Below are 22,789 nucleotides of genomic sequence, written 5' to 3'. Positions count from 1 at the left end.
AGGAACATCCACAGGCAGTGTTAGACCTAGATCCACCTTGTAAATGCTTGGCTGTTTTTCAGCAGCTTGAGCCTTTGACCTTTTCTGCATTGAAGGAAGTAATTGATCAGTTAAGACCGCCTAATTCCCCACAAGATATTCTTCCTTCTCGCCTCCTTAAAGAAACTCTTCATGTCATTGGGCCTAGTATTGTATTTTTATTAAATACTTCATTGTCATCAGGTTGTGTACCAGCTGTTTTCAAACATGCTGTTGTGCAACCCATTATTAAGAAGAAAAATCTTGATCCAAATTTGCTTTCCAACTTCAGGCCAATTTCTTAACTGTCTTTCATGTCCAAAATTTTTGAAACAGTTGTTTTCAAGCAACCTCAGACCTTTTTAGACACTCATGCCATTTCTGAAGTGTTACAGTCTGTGTTTAAATCTCATCACACTACTGAGACTGCACTTTTATGAGTTTTTAATGATCTTCTTTTAACTGTCGACTCAGGTTGCTCTGTTGTTTTACTCCTTTTAGATTTGACTGCCGTCCTTGACACAGTTGATCACAACATTCTTGTATTGAGACTTGAACACGTTGTTAGTTTAAATGGCACGGTTTTATCCTGGTTTAAATCATATTTATCAGAGAGGTCTTTTTCTGTTAAAATTGAGCAATACTCCTCTTCCTCCGCCCTTATGTGTTGTGGTGTGCCACAGGGGTCTGTTTTGGGTCTCCTTGTACATGCTGCCTTTGGATTCTATTTTTAGGAAAAACAACATTCCCTTTCGTTGTTTTGCTGATGACATCCAAATTTACTTCCCCTTGAAACTGGACATCTCTGTCCCACTACAGCCTTTGCTTAACTGTTTACATGATGTTAAAGACTGGTTAACACAGAATTTTCTTATACTAAATGAAAATGAGACTGAAGTTATGGTTTTTGGAACTCTGATACCCCCAGTCCTCTTGCTTATCATCTTTCTCATGCTGTAAGGAATCTCAGAGTGTTTTTAGATAGCTCCTTTAAATTAGAGAAGCAAGTGTCCATAGTTGTGAAAACAAGTTTTTATCAGTTACATGAAATTTCCAAAGCTAAGCCTTATCTTCCTCCAAGAGACCTAGAAACACTTATTCATGCCTTCATCACCTCTAGACTGGACTACTGCAGTTCTCTCTATTTGGGTCTTCAACACTCATCTCTTCATCGCTTGCAGTTAGTCCAAAATACCACTGCACATCTTTTAACAGGTGTTAGAATGTATGAACACTTCACTACAGTTTTAGCAAATTTACACTGGCTCCCTGACAAATATCGTATTGATTTTAAGATTCTTTTACTTACTTTTAAAGTTTTAAATAATATGGCGCCTAGTTATTTAAACAAACTCCTCAACGTGTATGACCCCAAAAGAGCACTGAGATCTTCTAGCCAGATGCTCTTAGCACAACCAAGGTTTCGATTGAAGCATAGACGAGATCGGGCCTTCGCAGTAGCAGCACCCAGACTCGGGAATAATCTGCCAGAGGAGATTTGTACTTCAGAGTCTATTCAGTCTTTTAAAACGCATCTTAAAACTCACTTTTTTACTTTGGCTTTTAATTCGAGTTTAGTATGAGTACCATCAGGCCTAATTCTTCTTACATGTATTTACCTGTATTTGTTTCTAATTTATCTATATTTGTTTCTCTATTGTTTTCTCTTGTTTTTAACCTATTGTGAAGCACTTAGGTCAACTCTGTTGTTTTCAAATGTGCTATACAAATAAATTTTGAATTGAATATGAATTAAATTGTTTAACCAGGGATCTGTTTTAAGTCTAACACACTTATGAAGAACAGTTGAACAAGTGCCATTGAATAAAGTGAGCAGATGATCAGCACTTGACTTAAGGGAGTAATTGTCCAAGGGAGTACCAAAGTTCTTATAAACAGCAGAGAAATGTCCAGCAGTAGGAGTGATGATGTGGAATTCATGCACAGGTAAAAGATTTTTAACTGGTGGACATGGCACAGAAATTTGGATTATAACAAGCATGTGATCAGAAAAGTTGAGCATGCAAATTTGAATATCATATAGCTGCAGACCACAAGACAAAACTAAATCCAAAGTATGTCCACGCTCCTCGGTGGGACCCCTGACTGATTGAACAAGATTAAAAGAGTCAATAAGATTCAGGAAGTCTTTCACAAGAGGTTTTTGGGGGCAGCAAACGTGAATATTAAAATCCCCAAGGATTTGAATGCTTTCAAGTCTTGCCAAAATCCCAGATAATTAGACAGAAAAGTCTTGAATAAAATTCTTGTTAAACTTGGGAGGATAATAAACAAGGGCATACAGCACAGGAGAATACAGATCCATTAGAAATAATCATACTTCCAAACTGCCATAAATATCAGCAGTGGGCTGAGTTTTTAACAGTTTTTAAAAAACAGCTGCAAGAACTCTGCGCAACCAGTTTCCCACGGGGAGTTGAAAAACTTGCAGTTAGAGGGGATGAGTTCAGAAAAAAGGGTTAACTCACCAGGATTAAGCCAAGTTTCAGTCAAGAATAAAACATCCAAGTCCTCGGAGGTGAAGAAACCATGGAAGATGAAGTTCTTGTTAGCTAGCGATCTGGTGTTCACCAGAGCCAAGCTAGTTGAAATCAGGCCAGAGATCGGCTGGGATGCATTACCCAGTGGGCTGAGATTCTCTGAGACAACACTACCTCTACAGAGGCGAGGCACGCAATGCTGTGGAAGTTGGTCACGGAGGTTTAGTATTTCCTCACATATAGGGTCTTGAATAATCAGGCCCTATCTTATCTTTGTCTCCTCGGACCTGGGGTCCACATATGTGGTCATAACAGTTTGGGTTGTTTAGACCACAATGTCTGTGAAGGTTCTCAGTCATCCAGGTCATCGTAGTCTAAGGGGCTTGGAAAGAAAAGCGTCTGGACTTCTTTAAGTTGCTTGAAGACTTTTCACCTCTCATCCGAGAAGCTTCTTCAGTTCTAAGGTCAAATGGTTCAGGGGGTTGGGAAGCGCATCTGTAACTGGAAGGTCGCCGGTTCAATCCCCGGGCTCTCTGCCCTGGTCCTTGTGTCCTACCCCAGGGCAGCTGTGGCTACAACTGTAGCTTGCCTCCACCAGTGTGTGAGAGTGAGTGAATAGTGGCATTGTAAAGAGCTTTGGGTGCCTTGAAAAGCGCTATATAAATCCAATCCGTTATTCGTATTATTTAACCCTGTGGGAGTATACCCCCAAAGAGGGACAAAGGACCCCGTTGAAGATCCTCTACCTAATCACAAGAGCCAAGGCATGAAAACGGGTGTAGATCACAATCAGCCAAGGTTTCGGGTGAGCTCATGTGACTTCCTGAGGTCAGGTGGCCCAGGGTGTGAGTGGGCATTAAGGCGTCTGGGAGGGGATCTCAAAACTTGATTATAGATGGCAGACACATGTCTGATCTTCTTTTCTGTGCATGTTTGCTGACTTTATAAACGTCCAATTAGGATAACCACATATTTGCTCAGTCTTCTTCCCAGATGTAAATGGCCTGGCCTGTATTTATATAGCGCTTTACTAGTCCCTAAGGACCCCAAAGCGCTTTACATATCCAGTCATCCACCCATTCACACACACATTCACACACTGGTGATGGCAAGCTACATTGTAGCCACAGCTGCCCTGGGGCGCACTGACAGAGGCGAGGCTGCCGGACACTGGCGCCACCGGGCCCTCTGACCACCACCAGTAGGCCCGGTGAAGTGTCTTGCCCAAGGACACAACGACCGAGACTGTCCAAGCTGGGGCTCGAACCGGCAACCTTCCGATTACAAGGCGAACTCCCAACTCTTGAGCCACGATCATCCCCACGATCATGTTTGGGAGCAAGGGTTATAATACCTTTGCAATACAAAGGACACCTCTATATTTAGTCAGATCTTACATCACCCAACTTGTCTTTCCCGACAGCTATTTTTAGGTTTTAACAGCATACTGGTAATATTGGTAAAACTTAAGTCTGTTGTTCCTCTCTGGCCTTATTGAAACTCTTGGCCACTTTCCTCTCTGTACTCTGTTGCTCACACACTTCCTTCTCGCTGTCTGACCTAATGGAGGATAAGTCATGAGGGAGGATCTCATCTGAAAGTTCAGCCAAATGCTAGTAACAGAGGGAGGGATATTCCAGATGAGAACTCACTCTTTGTCAAACACGTCGTTCTCCCTGTGGCCTCCTCTTTTTCAGTTTACAGTTTCTCCAGGCAAAGCTTTCAGTCTGGCTTCTAGAGAGTGACAGATGATAACAGTGTCTCATGCTATCAGATGCCAGAGGGAGTGGAGCAGTTGTCTGGCAAACCCAAACACCTGTATTCTGTCATTTATTTGACTGTTATCCCTTATACCTCCACCCTTCTTCGCTCTGCCTCCCTCTCCATCATTCACCTCACTCTGATCTCGCTGACTGTCTGTCAGAGAGAATCTACCAAGATTTCTGCAGCCTAGAGAAGAGTAGGTACACAATCAGTGTGCGCTGCTTTGATGGAGTGAACATGGAGGTGATTTATAAGCTGAAAAAAATTGTTTTCTTATGATGTCCTGGAGATGGACAATAAGAGGATAAAAAAGAAATGAGAAGAAAATAATTTATGTTGTGAAGAAGGAGAAAATTCAAATTTGAAATATGTAGCAGATGGTTTTGAAGGAAAGGTGGGGGATGGTTGCAGAGTAGATTTTCCACAAATATCAACATAAAGAGCTGAAGTCCTAACTTCACTCCAGACCAGCTGCAGGTACAGTAGTACCTGCACAAAGCGTGTCTTTGTCCTGCCTTCTTCCCTTCACTCCCGACCAGTCATGACAGATGGCTGCCCTTAAGGTTGGTTCTATCAGAGGATTTTTTTATGTGTCAAAAGGAAGTTTTTCCTGACTACTGTCGCCAAGTTCTTACTCATTTGGAGCTGCCTGACTGTTGGGGTGTTACTGTAGGGTCTTTACCCTTTTTTGTTGTGATTTGACAGTTTAAATAAAACATATCTGATTTGAAGTTTATACCTTCTTTAGTTATGAGTGAGTGCTATATTTTGTGGTCTCTATATCTGTTACACGAGAATAAATCAGCAATGACACACCAGTCTCCAGAAGTCAGTTTGAAAGCTGTCACTTCCTGCTAACCAACACATCAAAATTAAGAACTTCAGTTGATGAAAACGGTTGTCTCAAGCTGCTTTATATCACAAAGGAGAGACTGTTTTTTGTTACAGAGGAAGGTTTTTGTAACCTAGCAACAACAAACACTTGCAAATGATGTCAGAGCTGTTTACAGCACAAGAAATTCTGCTTGTTGATCCAGACATTGTGTACTCATTTGTAAGGTTATTCATATATTCATATATTTTATCATATGTTATTATCTTTAACCATATACTAGCTTATAATTGTACAGTTTTCTAGTCATCTTTCAAAGCACTTCTTTGGGCATGCATAAAGTCAGCTGTGAAATCCGATATTAAAAACCCCCCAAAACAAAACAAATAAAAAAACAATATTAAAGAAACCCCAAACAATCCAGCTCAGTTTTAAAATGAAGGGTGATTTTTAGGCCCCAACCAAAAAGGAAAAAAATGAGGACTCACAGAAATATGTCAAATCAAGTTTATTACAAAAACATAATAACAGAAAGGAAACGTGACAGCAGGCAGCTATGAAAGCAAAGGATAGAAGCTATGAAATGTGACCTCTGAAACGTAAACCTTTTACCATGAGGTCATATGGTGACATGGAGGGGGACAAAGAGAGTACCTGGAGAAAAGCTTAATAATTATTTTATTTGAGAACGAATAGATTTCTTCATTTTCAGTCTCAAAAGACCTGCAACATTGTTATTTTCATTTTACTTGTAATTCATGTTGATGATACTCACTTGCTCTTGCTCTTGACGAAGGCGTTCGCACTTTTCTCCTCTCCTCCTCTCCCTTAGCTTCCCTGCTTAGCGTCTTATGTCCTTGTCTAGTTTCATGTTTTTTTGTATTACCTGGCTGTAGCTCAGGTGGCAGAGCAGGTCAGCCAGCAGGTCAGCCACTAATTAGAAGGTCGGTGGTTCGATCCCAGGCTGCCTCCTGGCTGCATGCCAAATATCCTTGGGCAAGATGCTAACCCCGTGTTTGCCTACTGGTGGTGGTCAGTGTCCGGGGTTAGTGTCCCGGCAGCCTTGCCTCTGTCAGTGCGCCCCAGGGCAGCTGTGGCTACAATGTAGCTTGCCATCGCCAGTGTGTGAATGTGTGTGTGAATGGGTGGATGACTGAATGTAGTGTGAAGCGCTTTGGGGTCCTTAGGGACTAGAAAAGCGCTATACAAATACGGGCCATTTACCAGGCCATTTTTTCCCTGGAACACTCTCTCACAGTCTGTTCTCTAAAACCCAAAAGAGGAATTATGGATTTGATCAACTGGTCCCTAAATGCAATTGCCTGAGTGCTGAAGATACCTACCTATTTGGAACCATGGTAACAGGGTTCTGGCTGATCGGAGCTGGCTTGACTTATAGAAAGAATTAAGAAAGCGGAACGGCTGTTCAAATCCCGACAAGGCTGCCCACTGGGATTGAAACGATGGAAGAGGCGTGAGTTTCTCAAAATGGGCTCATTGAGTGCAGCACGGATAAGATCTTGGAGAGGCTACGGCTGCGGTGAATACTCAGAATAAGATCTCTGAGTGCAGACTGGATTACATCTTGGAAGGGCTCGCTCGGAATAACATCTCTGAGCGCAAATTGGATTACATCTTGGGGAGGCTCACTGTGGTCATGAGTTCTCAGAATCAGCTCTTTGAGCACAAGAATGACAACATCACAGAGCACAAGTTTGATAACATCATGGGGAAGCTCACGGCTCTCCAACGGGAGATTGAGAGACCTGTGTTGGACTGTTAGAACCGCTTTGAAATTCATATAAGCTGTTCGCACTAAAGTAAAAAGCACCATCACTTCATGCGGATACCCTTTCGGCGCCAGCTGCAGTCGCAAGGCTGGAGCTGAACAAAAACACCCTGATAACGACTGTGTTTAGTCTGTTCCTTTCCATTCCATGCAAGGCCACCTGGGTTGGCTGGAAGACTGTTTACTTAGCCTAGCAGGGCGAAGGACACTGTCTCAGCTGAACTATGGACAGGCACACACATACATATACACTGATATGCACACACTCATCCCCCCTCCCTTTCCAAACTCCTTCGATGCTTGTTCCCTCCTGGGAACACGGCGGGTCTGAGCCCGCGCTGGAATGGTAGCGCTGGGCAGGATGGCTGCTGTGTTTGCTTCAGATCACTCCTCACCCCCCACCCGACCCTGTGGCTTGTCACGTGCTCCATAATGTTGTGCTGTGGACATTTATGTGCTTTTTTGTGCAGAGGAGTTTTTTTATTTTCTGTTCTCATGCTGTCCTCCCAGGAGCCCAGCATGAGTAGAGGTCTCTTTTTTTCCTCTTGTACTCTCCCATTGTAGTGTTTATTTCAGTGTTTTTTTCTGTAACGCTACCGATCTCCGACCTGTATCCCCATGTGATGTATGTATTGTGTGTGTAAGGTCAGGGGGTCCTATTTCACTACAGGGCAACCTGCACGTGGCGAATAAAGCCTTGATTGATTGATTGATATGGCACGCTAAGTGAAGAAAATCACAAACCAAAATGGAGTATACATAAAATAAGAGGTTTCCACAGTTCTCAGTTTTTGCCTTTTGTAGTAAAGACCACTTTTCCTTTTCCTCTTCATCCAAACAATGTCACGTCCACAGAGCTTCACTCTAAACACAGGCATCCTTCACAGCAAATCCAGCATGTCCAAATTAACACTGTCGGATTTGATTTCAACACTATTAAAGTGTCTATATGGGTCCACACCAGAGAGTGTTAATTTAACTCTTTTTGGAGAGTTGGTATGTTAACTCTGATTTAGTGTTAAACACCAAATCTGTCTGAAGTTGATAATTTAACACTTGGTGTTAAGAGTTTATATATTAACTCTCAAAGAGTATTTTAGTTTAACTACGTAAGAGTTATCTTCTAATTCATTCTAAAAAGCGGGAATTTTACTGTTCTGAACTTCTAGAAATTTCTTTTGGAAATAAACATTTACTAAAAAGATGCAATGGTTTTTGAAAAACATTTATTCTGAACTGTGCACCACAATTTCAAAACATTTTCTGAAAGATGTAACAGTATACATGTTCTCACTTTCATTAGAATTTTGTTTATCAAAAGGTCTGACATGGTAAATGCAAATAACAGCATTCTCATCACTTATTTCTGTCACTCGTATCCAAGCGATCCTCGACCGCATCATCCCAGCGCCCGATTTGAAGAGCAAGCTGGTGATGGTTAACGTTGCTGAAGCTATTATGGAGAGGGATCCCCGCCTTCTCCAGCTCCCGGACTCACCTGCCATAGTTGCTGCCTTTACCAGGATAAAGGAGATGCTGCAGGCCCAGGAACTGTCGAGTCAGGAAATGGCTTACAGCACCCACCAGTCACAACAACCCCACAATCAGTCATCTCCATTGCTGCCTCCGGAACCTGAGTGTGTTCGTGTCGGTTCGCTGAGATTCGCCACAGCGTCACCACCTCTCAGCTCACCAGTTTCCACGCCCTCATCACAGTCTCGCCATACTTCTGTCACAGTTCAGCGCGAGATAGCACTGGACACCATAGACTTAGACCACGACGAGTGCCAGTCAATATTCTGCGCTCTGTTGGAGGAGGAGCTCCGGTGGAAGCCATGGCTCATTCCGGAGCACGAGCCCTCTTTCCGGGGAACTCCGGGGGACCTCGGAGTTATCAGGGACTTCCACCCATCGCTCCGCCGTCTGCCGCTTCAAAGAAGAAACGGCGCGCGCGCCACCGACGCTCCGTATCACAAACGCAAGTGAGTGATTACATTTTGGCTCCTCATGTTTTCTCTCAGGAGGTTGTTGAATTTGACACTACTTTTCCGGTTAATGAGCCCGGCTATAAAGAGACTGTTTGCCCTGGAAATGCTAGCCCTCAGGCTCAGCTAAGCTGCTGTGGGACTGCTATCCAGGCCGGTTTGGAGCCGGAGACGGAGGTACAGCTGGTGCAGCCAATTTCAGTGTCAGCCGGAGGGCCCGGGGAGCCCGTCCAGCCTCATGCTTCGTCTGCTGGAGGTTCAGGAGAACCCAGCCAGCCTCATGCTTCGTCTGCTGGAGGTTCAGGAGAACCCGTCCGGCCTCACGCCACGCCAGCTGGAGGGCCCGAGGGGCCCGTCCGGCCACCTTCTGCTTCATCACTTGCGGCTGCCGTATCGCCACCTGCGCTACTGCCTGCTGCTTTTGCGACTAAGCCCGAGGACGACACCTCGCCTAGTTCTGCTATACCTCAGTCTGAGGACTTATATAAACTCATTCCACCCACTTTAGACTGTGTGTGGCTTCAATTTACACAACCTCCTACCACGTCAGCTGGGGGGCCCGAGGAGCCTGCCCAGCCACCACCTGTGGTTGCAGCGCCACCACCTGCGGCTCCCGTGCCGCCGCCTGCAGGACCACCACCTGCCGCGCTACCGCTTGCTGCTTCTGCGCCTCAACCTGAGGACGACGCCTCACCTGGTTCTGCCACACCTCAGTCTGAGAACTCATACAAACTCATGTCGCCCACTATAGACTGTGTGTGGCTGCAACTTACACAGCCTCCTGCCTCGTCAGCTGGAGGGCCCGAGGAGCCCGTCCAGCCTCCTGCCTCGTCAGCTGGAGGGCCCGAGGAGCCCGTCCAGCCTCCTGCCGCAGCTTCATCATCCTCTCCTGCCGCAGCTTCATCATCCTCTCCTGCTGCAGCTTCATCATCCTCGCCTGCCGCAGCTTCATCATCCTCGCCTGCCGCAGCTTCATCATCCTCGCCAGCTGCTTCACCTGGTCCAGCTTCGGCCTGTGCTTCGCCTGGTCCAGCTTCAGCCTGTGCTTCGCCTGGTCCAGTTACAGCCTGTGCTTCGCCTGGTCCGGCCTTAGTCTCAGTTTCTGTCTCGCCTGGTCCAGCCCCTGCTTCTGCCTCGCCTGGTCCGGCCTCTGCTTCTGCCTCGCCTGGTCCGGCCTCTGCTTCTGCCTCGCCTGGTCCTGCTCCTGCTTCGCTGTCACTTGGTCCAGCCTCGGCTTCTGCTTCTGGTTCGTCTGGTCCGGCTTCGGCCTGTGTTTCGCCTGACCCGGCTTCGGCCTCGGCGCCTGTGTCGCTATCGTCAGTTCCAGCCTTGGCTTTTGTTCTTGCTTCGCCTCCGCCTGGACCAGCTTTGGCCTCAGTTTCTGTGTCGGCCTCGCCTGGTTCTGCGGTTGTGTTGCTATCGCCCAAGCCTCATTTTGCCCCTCGGGATCGCCGGCCGCTTTCCGGGCCATCTGCTGGACATCATTGCCGTCCGGGTCGGCCCCCTGAACTTTTGATCTCTGGCCTGCTGTGCTCTCGGCCTCCGGGTCGGCCCCCGGAACTCATGGGTTTTGGCCTTCTGGACCGTTGGCCTCCTGGTCGGCCCCCTGAACTTTTGATCTCTGACCTGCTGTGCTCTCGACCTTCGGGTCGGCCCCCGGAACTCCTGGGTTTTGGACTGCTGGACCGTTGGCCTCCTGGTCGGCCTCCCGAACTTTTGTCCTCTGTTTTGTTTTGCTGTCGACCTCCGGGGCGGCCGCCTGAACCGCTTCGCCATTCGCTCCTGTTCTGCCGGGTTCATGGTCGCCCTCCTGAAGCTGGGTCTCGGACTCTTGTGCCCTTCTTGTTTTTGGCCTGTGTGCTTCTGGTGCTTTGTTTTTGGTTTTGTTTCCAGCCCTCCTTCCTGGTCCCCCTCCGCCCGCCCTGGGTGGGTTGTTGTGGTTTTGTGTTTGTTTTCTGGGTGTTTTCGGGCGTCTGGAATCCGCCCTTAAGGGGGGGGCTCTGTCACAGGCTGGGTCTCCGACCCAGCACTCAGAGTTTTCTTTGTATTTTTTGATATGTTAGTTTTTGTGTTATTTCCTATTTTGCCTTTAGTTTAGGCAGTTATTGGTTATTGTTCCTGGGTTTTCTATGTTTTGGGGTTTGGTATTTATTCATCACGTATTAGGTCTGTTAAGTTGTGTTGTCATGTTTAGTTTTAGTATTTCCTGTTTTATTCTGACAATGTCATGTGTTCTCTGTTAATTGTATTTAGCTTTTCTCTCCTGGTCCTGTCATTAGGTTTATGGCTGTCAGCTGTTTCCCCATATGTTTCCACTTCCCCTGATTACCTCATGTCTGTATTTAAGCCTTTTGTGTTCTTCATGCCATTGTCGGGTCGTCTGTTTATTCTGCCCTAGTTCTAGCCTGGTTCTGTTTATTTTGACCTCAGTCTTAGTTATGGTTTTCATCTGTTATTCATCATTAGTCTTAGTCATAGTATTTGCTGGTTATTTTCCATCACAGTCATAGTTTAGGTTTTGGTCTCAGTACCGTTTAGTGTTTTGTTTCTTAGTGTTTTGTCAGTTTACTTTGGTTTCCTGGTTTACTCCTGCCGTCATCTAATAAAGCCTCACCTTTCTGTTAAAACCTTACTACTCCTTGTCGTCATCTGCTTTTGGGTCCTGTTTCCACTCACATTGGCGCACCCCGCCGTGACAATTTCTTCAATACAATGTGCATGTCCTTCATTCATCCCTTTGTGGAACTTCAACGCACTTCTGCTCTCCCCCATATTCCATCTTCACAAGCATATCCTGTGCGGAGATTGAATAAAAATTAGTTGACACTAATTAATGGCACAAATAATCCAGTAAACAATTGCAGCACAGTAAAAAAAAAAAAGGAATCCTTTTTGAGCCATTACTTGTGTAAAGTATTTTCCCAAAAGACAAAGACACAGGCAACAGGTAATACTGAACTAAATGTAAAACCTCAACCTTTTAAATTTTTACCTAAACCGTGTGCACAAAACTCTGGAGGGATCTATGCTAACGTAGAACCCAGTCAGGACGCCTGCTACTGCTGTTTGCTCGGTTTTTTTTTATGGGCGATCGTTTTCAGGCTTCAAGCAGCACCATTATACCAACATTTCACATTCTAGACATTGTTTTATTTGTATTTGACCAAAAGATTGACTGAAAATTCACATGTAAGCTTTTTTTCAAGGCTGTGGTATTTGCCCACAAACAATACCTTTCAGCTAGCTAAAACAGAATATTATGCTATCAGCAAGCAACATGGCTAATGCCTTCCACACAGCTTTGTCTCAACTCCAAAGAGCCACAGAAGTAAAAGCTCATAACAATTGAAACAATCTTTGAAAAAATGACTTACCAAGCATGGCAAACAACTCAAATATGTAGAGCAAAATGTTCTGAAACGGCTTCACTTCAGCTTCGATTGGAGCCGTGCTGGGGGCGGAGTCTGTGAATTTACTCTGTTGGTGTCATAGCCCCTGTAGGAGTTCAGAGTTAAGAGGTCAAGAGTTAATGTTTCCATTATAACACCTCCAGATTTGACAGAGAAACACTCCTTTTTAACACTCAATTTTAACTACTTCATTTTACACCTCAGAGTTACATTAAAAGAATGTGACTCTGCTTAGAGTAAAATTAACTCTACTTTTGCAAGAAGACCATTAACACCAAAAAATTTAACACTTTTGAATTTGCTGTGTTGTTGGTGTTTGACAGCAAGCACAAACACTGCTGTTTGGGGATTTGGGCTCAGTAGCAGGCTGGAAAAACATTTAGGAGGTGTAGGGTGGTATTTGAAATCAAACTGCTGTTTGGGGAGTGAGTGTGGGTGTCTCGAGTCATACATGTTAGACAGGCGAGTATTACACATCTGAGGGAATGAGATCTGACAAGGCAGATGAATAGAGCAGCTGATCTAAAGCCTATATTATTTTGCTATTGAAAAATGTAAAGCTCTAGTCCAAAGGAAACTGCGACCACTGTCCCTTTATCATGTTTTATTAGCTTGATCATTTCTGTGCTATAAGGATATCCTGGCGCACAAGATAAAAACTTAACTTAGAATTCCGGATTAGCTTTGACACATCTAAGAGGACAAATAGGTCTGTGGATCATGTGGGAAGTGAATTCAACCAACCTGTCATGGTCCAGTTTCCCTCTTAAGAATTTGTTCAGTTTGGTTATGACTTTTATTGAGATTATTTCTTCTCTTCCTTGTGATTCGTTGTCTTTCTGTTGTTCTGATACTTCCCATTGTATTTTGAGGTTATGATATGTGGCTCTGGTTGCTTTACCACCTATTTCTCTCCTTCCTAACTGGCTGCCTTGATTAGTTTTACCTGTGTTCAGTTGTTTTCACTTGTGTCAAATTAGCTCTCTATGCTGTCTGTATTGTCATGTTCCCATATGTTCTCAAGAACCAGACGTTTTGATCTCAGTTTGTCCATTTATTCGGTAACACAGGCAAAAGGGCCGTTAACTCTGGGCAGAGTGCTCTCATACAACACCTCACTTCAGCCCTGCACAGTCACACAACAACAAGGACCCCCCTCCCCTTCTTGCACACTCCCTTTTTCCTGCAGCACAACTAAACATGTATCTTAAAGAAATAACAACAGTGTGTAGAGATAGCCAACCTGTCACTGGAAAATAACATTTAACCATCGTTACACTGCCCCCCCTCCCCCCCAGCAATAAGTTCCTTGTCCCCGAGGGAACTACACAGTCTCTGAAGCAGGGGGTAGTCTACTTTCCCTCCTTGGCTTCCTGAGCCCCTGGGGGGTAGACGGAGCTTTGGGGCTTTAAGGTGAAGAGCCCGAGGGAGGGGAACGCAGCTCCGGCAGGGGGTCCCTCTATGCAGGGTCATGGGGGCTCTGTACACGTCTCTCATGGAAGGAGGGGAAGGATTGTCCTCTATAGGGGGCCATGTGGTCTCTGTGCACTTTCCTCCCTCTAGGAGGCAACTGCACCATGTAAACAACTTCCCCCACTCGTTCCAGGACGCTGCAGGGCCCCACCCAGCTGCTATCCAGTTTAGGGCACCGTCTTTTCTTTCTCTTTGGACTGTAGACCCATACCAGCTCCCCAGCACAGAAGTGCCTCCCCTTAGTGGTGATGGCATAATTCACCACTATTTTGAACCAAGATGGCGCCTGGGTTTTGGCACACCGTCTATCGCTCTCTTTTAGTTGTTTTATTTTGTTGCTTTTAGTTAATTTTGTGCAACATGTCAGCCCTACATTGTTTTATGATCGCCAGACATTATTGGAAATAGGTTCATGTACCCAAGTTTTAGCTCGGTTTGGAAAGGACAACCAAGGCTTTCTGCCTCCCTATTTGGAAGTAACACCACCACACTGGTGTTCCTTACCACTGCCACTGGATGTGCGGAAGCGACGCAGGAGACAGGGTAACCGTGGAGGTCGCCTCGTCAAGCTGAGATTCAGGATTTCTGGTTTTCCTCATGAGCTTCGCTCCATTTGTCGATCCTGCCTGCGACTCTTGGTGCTGTTGCGTGTTTTAAACCCGGTGGAATCATGTTTGGTTCCTGTTGTGGGATCTCTCGAGAAGGATTCTGCAAAATCCCCTCCTCCCTGACATCTGCGTTGGCGTGGAGTGGACCGAACAAACCTTTGACCTGTGGATCTGGTTGTTACTGCCTCAGAAGCTACCGACCCAATTCCTCTCAGGTTGGGTTTAATTAATGCCAGATTGGTGGCAAATAAGACATTCATTTTGAAGGAATTTTTCTCTTCCCATGCGCTGGATTATCTTTGCCTGACTGAAACTTGGATTCCACCCGGTGAGTTAAGTGCCTTTTCTGAATTATTGCCGGCTGGCTGTGCCTTCTTTAGTGTTCCAAGAGTTTCTGGTCGTGGAGGAGGGCTAGCTGTTGTTTTTAAGGCACATCTTGACTTTAAGCAGATATCCCCATCCACATGCCACACCAGTTTTGAACTCTGTTTGTGCAAACTGGGACACTCGTCTTCGCTGTTGTGTGCAATTGTTTATCGGCCCCTGAAACATAATAAGGAGTATTATATGAAAAGTCTAGCAATCTCCTATGTGACTCATAAATATTACTTTTGTGTTACTTATTTTCCTCTATAAACTTTAATTGACTTCTACAGTGGCCTATTTTGTTAATGGCATGAGTTATCTCAAAAAGTTTCTCCCCTTTAGCATTTGGCATTTTCCCAACAATATAATCTAGTACCATAATCTACACCCAGTCAACAAAACAGAATTTTCTTAAAGCAAACATCAGCAACCCAAAATCAGCAGCCAAAAGATTAAGTCTGCAAAGCATCCCCTTTCTGTCCCCAACCTAGTCAATTGTTTGTCCCCCTTTATTCATGCTAACCCACATTCACTCATTCACACACATTCACTCAAAATAAAAACGCTTGTCTATCATTTTTGGTCTGGATTGACACGCCGCAATCCTTTTAGACCGGAACTCGAGGTTCCCACAGGTGGCCTTCTCCTCAGCCCATTGTAATCTGGAAAAGGTCACCTTATATTTGCTCTCCCGAAAAATTTTCAGCGCTGTTAATTCTATCTTGCAGGCCTGCTTACAAAAAATGAGAAAAAAGAGAGCTGATTATTAGCTCAACAAAACACAAAATATAATCACCTGACAGGTTTTCTCTAAGTGCACTGTTAAAATTTTAAAGGGCCCAATTCTAGACATGTCCATGTTTACTAACACTCCCTCTTTTAAAATAAGAAAACAACCCAAACCTAACTGACAGAATCCACCCATCACTCAAACAACAACCCCAAAGATCTTAAACACAGAAAGATTTTGCTTATTAATCTATCGAAATGTTATGGAGATTAGAACTTCAGGGCCACAAAAGTTTTGCCCTTCTCTTGGTTTAATTAATACTTACATAGTCTGAAATCAGACTTAAAATCACTCCCTCTGTTAATTTTTCCCCACATCATATCTTAGTGGTTGGCCTCAGATTCCACAGCATCCTGAGAGTCCGAGGTCAACTGACACAATTTCACCTGCTAAATACAAATAAAAAATCTTGTTAAAAGCCACAGTTTGCACACAGTAATGTTCTCCTTTAAGCACTTTAACATACTTAGATTTAGCATAAGATATAAACACGTTATAACAATGTGTCATCACTAAATTATAAATTTCTTGTCCAAATCTGCACTTCTAAACAGACCTGACCACCTTATTTAATTATCCTGCTACTTTACCATTATATATTTTACCAACTAATTCTTCTCAGCCTCTGCTATGTTTCCTCCATTCAAAGCCTCAGTCACACAGACACATAGGAAGCTTCTTTCTCACCACTCATTTCAGCTAATTTGCATACTGAGTCATATCTCAAAAAGTTGAGAAGAGAAATGCATATTTAAATCTTACCACATTATTAAATTATTTAAATTTTCTTCCTAGAGTAATCACTTGTTTTGCTTAATCGACACAAGAGCACTTCCAATTTACTATTTTAAAATTACTTCAAGCTTTTAATCACTTTTCATTTTCACCAACTTGTCTCTTGTAATGGAGCTTTCCCGAGCTATTCCTGTCATGGGCTGGGTCTGTGACCCAGTATTTGAGTTCTTATATGTATCTTTTGTATTCATTTGTGCCCTAGTTTAGCTCACCTAGTTAATTTCTAGATTGCTGTTTAGTCTTGTTCCTTAGTTGTTTATGTCATCTCCCCCTGGTTCATGCGTCATGTCTGCGTGGTTATGTTTAGTTCATGTCATGTCTGATCTCCATGTTTCCTGTTTTACTTTGAAAGTCTGTATTCAATGTCAGTGTATTTATTTTCGCCTCTCCTGTCCTGTCGTTAGGTTCATGTGTGTCAGCTGTGCTCCCATGTGTGGCCACTTCCCCTGATCATCCCTCATGTGTATTTAATCTCTGTGTTTCATGTAGTCTGTGTCGCGTCGTCTGCGTTCCCACCCTCCATGTTGTCACAGCCAGTCTTAGTATTCATAGTTATGGTTTCCTGTGTCTTCATAGTTTTTCCTAGTTTTACTTTCCCAGTTTAGTCATAGTTTAGTTTGTCACTGCGTTTCTGCCTTGTCTGCACTCCTTGTCACCAGCCACAATAAAGGCTCGCTTTCAGTTAAGTTTACTCCAGTCTACTCTCGTGTGTTCGCACCTGGGTCCACCACACACACCACCGCACGGTCTGCCTCCGCAGATCGTGACAATTCCTCAACTTCAGGGTTTAAGTGTGTTCACACTATTTTAACACTGATAAACAGACTCACATGCTTAACATGCTGTCTAATCCTCATAAGCTCTCTTGTATTTGTAAGGTTAATGCATTTTCTGTTTGTGTGTGTGATTTTGTATACGTTTCTTTTTGCAGTGTTTCAGACTCCTTCACAATTTTCCCACTTAACCAGTCAGTTTTCTCTTTCCCAAATTTACTAACCCAAATTTTGATTTCCCACCTTAAGTAACAGCATTCCTTGTCCTCAGCCAATTCAACCAGAAATTCGGCCTGAACATTCCCAGTGATGTTAACCTATAACTCTCTTCCGACCGCCGCATGTGGAAAATTGATCCAGGTCTACTTTGCCCCTGAAAATAACAAAACTGAGACATTTTCATTATTATCATGAGTGCTTAAACGACCCACTTCTCTCTCTCCGGCCAGAAATGCCAACTTATTTCATGTATTCACCTGGATAAATGTAAGCGTGTTCTTCCTTGCGTTCATGTTATGTGGTCATGTTAATGGAGTGTAAGCTGCTTTTTCATTGCATATGTATTTTATCATCAGGTTTAACTCTGCCTCTTTGCACTGAGCTGTGGATTCAAACTATCTCAATCCTGCTTCTCCCCAAAAATAATTTCACATGTAACCATTTGTATATGTGTGTTTTCTACTCATTAATCTAATTGTTAGTTCATTTCTCTCTTTATTTTTACCTTTTTTTTGTCTTTTTGTTGTGATGTGGTGAACATTTCTAAACCTTCATGAATTCAGCCTTCAATCCAATTTTCCCATATGCATCACTATATAATGTCCAGGTTCACCTCTGACTGTTCTAACAGTCTTCTGTGGGGCCTTGGAGATCAACACAGGCCCAAATCAGCTGTTTCTTCTCTCCATTGCTTCTCTCTCGATCTTTTCAATCTTTTTTTGAGGATTACTCCAAGCATGGCAAATCTGAAAAAATCAGTGTCCAGTGCTTCCACACAGTTGTTTATCCCAGTGTTCAACTTCCCAGCTTAGAGTTCAGAGTGCATGTCCCATCACGTGCTTTCTTACATGCTGCTGCTGGAGTCGTCAGTGTTATAGTTCGGTTGCACTGTCTTTTGCCTGCTGTTAATTCTTCACAGTGTTCTGTCTGTCTTCTGTCTTCATCAGGAGATTGATTGTCCTTTAAGCTTCTTCTCAGGATAACGAGACAATGAGAGGTGAAGCTGTCAAATTTTAAGCCAAAGCCTGGCCTGTTTTCCTACCAATTCTGTTACTCTATGCTTTTGCCGCTGTACTCGTGTTTTCAGGTTGAGAAGAGTCCACCTGTATTGACACACTAAAACATTCAATTAATATCCTTTTCTTTTCTTAAGACATCCATTAGCTTCATCTGCCTAGATCTTAACTCGTCTCTCTCTCTCTGGGTGCACACTTCACACACCAGCCAGTTTCCTTTTATGGGCATGCAAAGTTCCTGTCACACACACTGCTTCCTGTCACACACACATATATCTTGATCTGTTTCTCTCTTTTTCTGTTTCTACAGGCTAATTGAACTCTTGTTTGTTTTTTTGTTTTTTTGTTTTTTGTTTTTTATATTTACAGTCTATAACCCCTCTGTAATTCTGCTAAGTCTTGATCTAAAAACAATGCACCCTTAGTTCACGCACACACACTTTTAAATATACTAAGTTCTTTGGTTTTGCAAGCATTCACATCACAGTCTTCAGCGTGCTCAGCAGAGCTCTTTCAGACATCAGGACAATTAACAGTTTTCCACGCATATCACCATTCTTTCAGCTCAGTTTTGTAGCATCCACGCAATACTTTCATCAGCATGTTACACTCCCCCCTAAACTTCCTTAAAAAGTAAAATAAAATAAATCGTCTCACACACACACACACACACCATGCCCTTTTTCTCTCAACACAATGTGCACCTTTAATCATTCATCCAAATGACAATTTTACACTCCATTTATACATTCACACATTTATATATAACAAAAGACTGCCACTGACTGCTAAGAGAAATTATTTCCATTACCATATCACCTCTTCAAAACCGATAGTAATCATAATTTCACATATCACATTTTCCAAACCTCAGCACCGGTACACCTAACTTTTCCCTTGATTAATTTAAAAGCCTCTAAGCCCAGGTCCAACCTTGCTGGTCAATCAACCCGCTTCGGGAACGCCCTCACCGATAGCGGTCAAATTTCTAGGCCCTATGTTAATTTATAAGCGCTCCCCGCAGCTCGACAGGAAGCCTTAAAGCTTTACTTAAAGCTCACCTGTCAGCCACGTTGAAATGGTCACCCCTGAGTCTAACTCTTCACTCAAACAGCGCAGTAAAAAAAAAGGCCCCTGACCACTTGGTTTTTAACAGGTTCCAGAAGTCCTGCGGGTACCACCCGGACGCCAGGCCTGACAGATTTTATAATTTAGTTTAATTTCCACTACTGAGCCAATTTAACGATAACAATCATCAATTCAGTTGACAACTAATTTAGAATTCATCCAATGTGCACAATTTTCAACAGGCTTGCGATTACCTATACTCTTTTAGACCGGTCTGTTGTCCACCTCATATCAGATTGTACCTTAAGGTCCAAATTAGTCCCCTCAGCCATACAAGAATCCCGGGTCAATGGCACCAAGTGTTAAATTCTGGTTCTTTTGGATTCTTTAGGGCCAAAAAGACAGGGCTCAAAGTGGTCTTTTACTTTAAAAATGATCTTTAATTAACATATCCTGGATATGGAGACCTGAACACACGAACACACAAGCTCAGGTCTCAAGCACAAACGGAAGCCTAGGTATATATATACTTGCTCTCTAGTGTGCATCAAACAGCCTAGTTGGTTTCACTTTCACTTGATTCTAGCTGCAAAAGCACGCTCTGCAAAAGCATGCAGTTTCCTGTCAGCCTGTGACCTAGTCTCAAAGCTGGCCTTCTTTTATACATAAAACAATATAATCAGCAAATAAGATTCAAAATATATATTTCAAATCTCAAAAGCAGCTTCAGGCCTGCAGCTGCCACCCTCTCCAACACTTTTCTCAGGGCATCCAGGGCAGCATCAAAGGAGCTCCAGTGTACTAGAAGGTTGTCGAGGTAGACCTGACACCGTTGCCGTGGGACACCAGCCGGCACACTGTCCATAAGCCTATGGAAAGTAGCAGGAGCATTGCAAAGAACACAGCTCAGGACTTTGAACTGCCATAGTCCCCTGTTGGTGCAGAAGGCTGTCTTCAGTCTGAACTCAGGGGACAGTGGCACCTGCCAGTAGCCACTCCGCAGGTCCAGGGTGGAGAACCAGGAGGATCCGGCTACTAAATCGAGAGACTCGTCAATCCTGGGAAGGGGGTAGGAGTTTTTGTCACTTTGTTGAGTGGTCTGTAGTCCACGCAGAAATGCATCCTTGGGCAGTTTTCCTTAGGCACCATCACCACAGTGGAGGCCCACGGGCTGTCGCAAAAAATCCAGCCCAAGGATGCAGGTATCCTGCACGTCAGCCACCCAGGCAGCATAAGGCACACGGAGGTCTCCCACCTTAAACTGGAACACTCCCTCCCTCTAATCGGGGCCAGGTCACCGGTTACAAGTCACACATTAGTTGGTTGCACAGCAGCTCTGGTAGGGACGACATCAGTTTGGACCAGCGTTGGATTGGACACCGTGTCCAAATTCAAATTCAAATTCAAATTTTTATTTTATTTTTTTTATTTGTCACGTACACAGTCATACACAGTGCGATATGTAGTGAAATGCTTGGACAACTGCTCGTGACCTAAAGAAAAAAAGGAAAAGGCTATGAATAAGATAGGAAATAAATATGAAAAATTAAAAAGGGTAAATTTAACTAGGAAGGAATAAAATATAAATTAAGGTTAAAAATGAAATAACTGTACAACACAAATTAGAATGAAGGGTAAATTTGACTGGGAAAGAATAAGATAAAATATATAAATTAAAGTTGAAAATAAAATAACTGTACAACAAAATACACAATATAGAACTATATAAGAATGTATGAGAAATATAAATAAATATATACACAATAACAGCAGCTGTACAAGTATTAACTGGAAATGAAGAATATAATGTCCAGTGTTGTCCAATCCACATTATGTCTTGTGCAGTGCAAATATGCTTAAAGTGATTTAAGTGATGAAGTGAAAACAATGTCCAGAAAGTCCAGTGTGTGTGTAAGAACTGTATGTGTGGGTCAGTACTGTGTGGTGGTGTGATTGAGAGACCGTATCGCCTGCGGGAAGAAGCTCCTCCTCAGTCTCTCTGTGTTGGTCTTCGGGGAGCGGAATCGCTTTCCTGACCTCAACAGAGAGAACAGTCTGTTGTTGGGATGGCTGAGGTCCTTTACGATCTTCCTGGCCTTGGTCCAGCACCGCCTGCTGTAGATTGAGTTCAGGTCAGGGAGCTCGGAGCAGTCCAGAAGGGCTGTACAGGACACCCCTGCAATCGTTACCGGAACATGGCAAAAGTCGCCAACCTGGATCCAGCCCACAGTGATGACTGCACCGGGTGGAAATGGCAGTGGTGTGGGGATGCTGTTCTCCCTGGCCCGTGTACTCCCACCTACACGGGCCCGTGGGCATTTCCCTTAACCGCTGCAAGCTTGGGGCACTGCCTGATAAGCTTCCTCTAAGCTTTTCACCAAGTTGACGGATCTAGGACGCAGCTCATCACTGTGTCAGTGGATCCTCAACTTCCTCACAGACAGACCCCAATCAGTGAGGGTGGGAAAACAAGTCTCCCCCTCCATCTCACTCAGCACTGGAGTGCCTCAGGACTGTGTTTTAAGCCCCCTGCTGTACTCACTGTACACTTATGACTGTGTAGCCACATCAGACACCAGCTCCATTGTCAAGTTTGCTGATGACACTGCTGTTGTGGGCCTGATCTCCGACAACATCGAGACGGCCTACCTGGAGGAGATTAGGAACCTGGAGACCTGGTGCCAGGAGAAAACCTCCTCCTAAACATCAGCAAGACTAAGGAGCTGATCGTGGACTTCATTACAAAGCAGGCGAGGAATTACAAACCCCTCATCATCAGTGGCACGCCAGTGGAGAGAGTGGACAGTTTCCGATACCTGGGTGTCCACATCACTCAGGACCTGTCATGGTCCTGTCACATCAACACCCTGGTTAAGAAAGCCCGTCAGCGTCTCTTCTTCCTCAGAAGACTTAGTGACTTCCATCTGCCACTGAAGGTGCTCAAGAACTTCTACTCCTGCACCATCGAGAGCGTCCTGACGGGAAACATCTGCACCTGGTTTGGGAACAGTACCAAGCAGGACAGACGAGATCTGCAAAGAGTGGTGCGCTCAGCCGAATGCATCATTCAATCAGAGCTCTCTGACCTGCTGTCCATCTACACCATCGTTGCCAGACCAAAGCTAGGAAGATTATGATGGACCTCTCCCATCCCAACAATGGACTCTTCTCACTGTTGAGATCTGGGAAGCGCTTCCGCTCCCTTAAGGCCAAAACAGAGAGAATGAGGAGGAGCTTCTTCCCCCAGGCTATTTGGGCCCTGAACCAGGTGTAGGACTGGACTCTCACACACATCACCACACGCACCACCACACATTTCCTATAATCCTATAATTCCTATAATTTATGATCTTTATAATCTTTATAATCTCTTCTGCTATTT

The sequence above is a fragment of the Astatotilapia calliptera genome, chromosome 1 (genome assembly GCF_964374335.1).
Source record: "Astatotilapia calliptera chromosome 1, fAstCal68.1, whole genome shotgun sequence".
In the NCBI taxonomy this organism is placed as follows: domain Eukaryota; kingdom Metazoa; phylum Chordata; class Actinopteri; order Cichliformes; family Cichlidae; genus Astatotilapia; species Astatotilapia calliptera.
The sequence above is the reverse complement of the archived record's forward strand: the minus strand, read 5'-3'. Positions refer to the sequence as shown.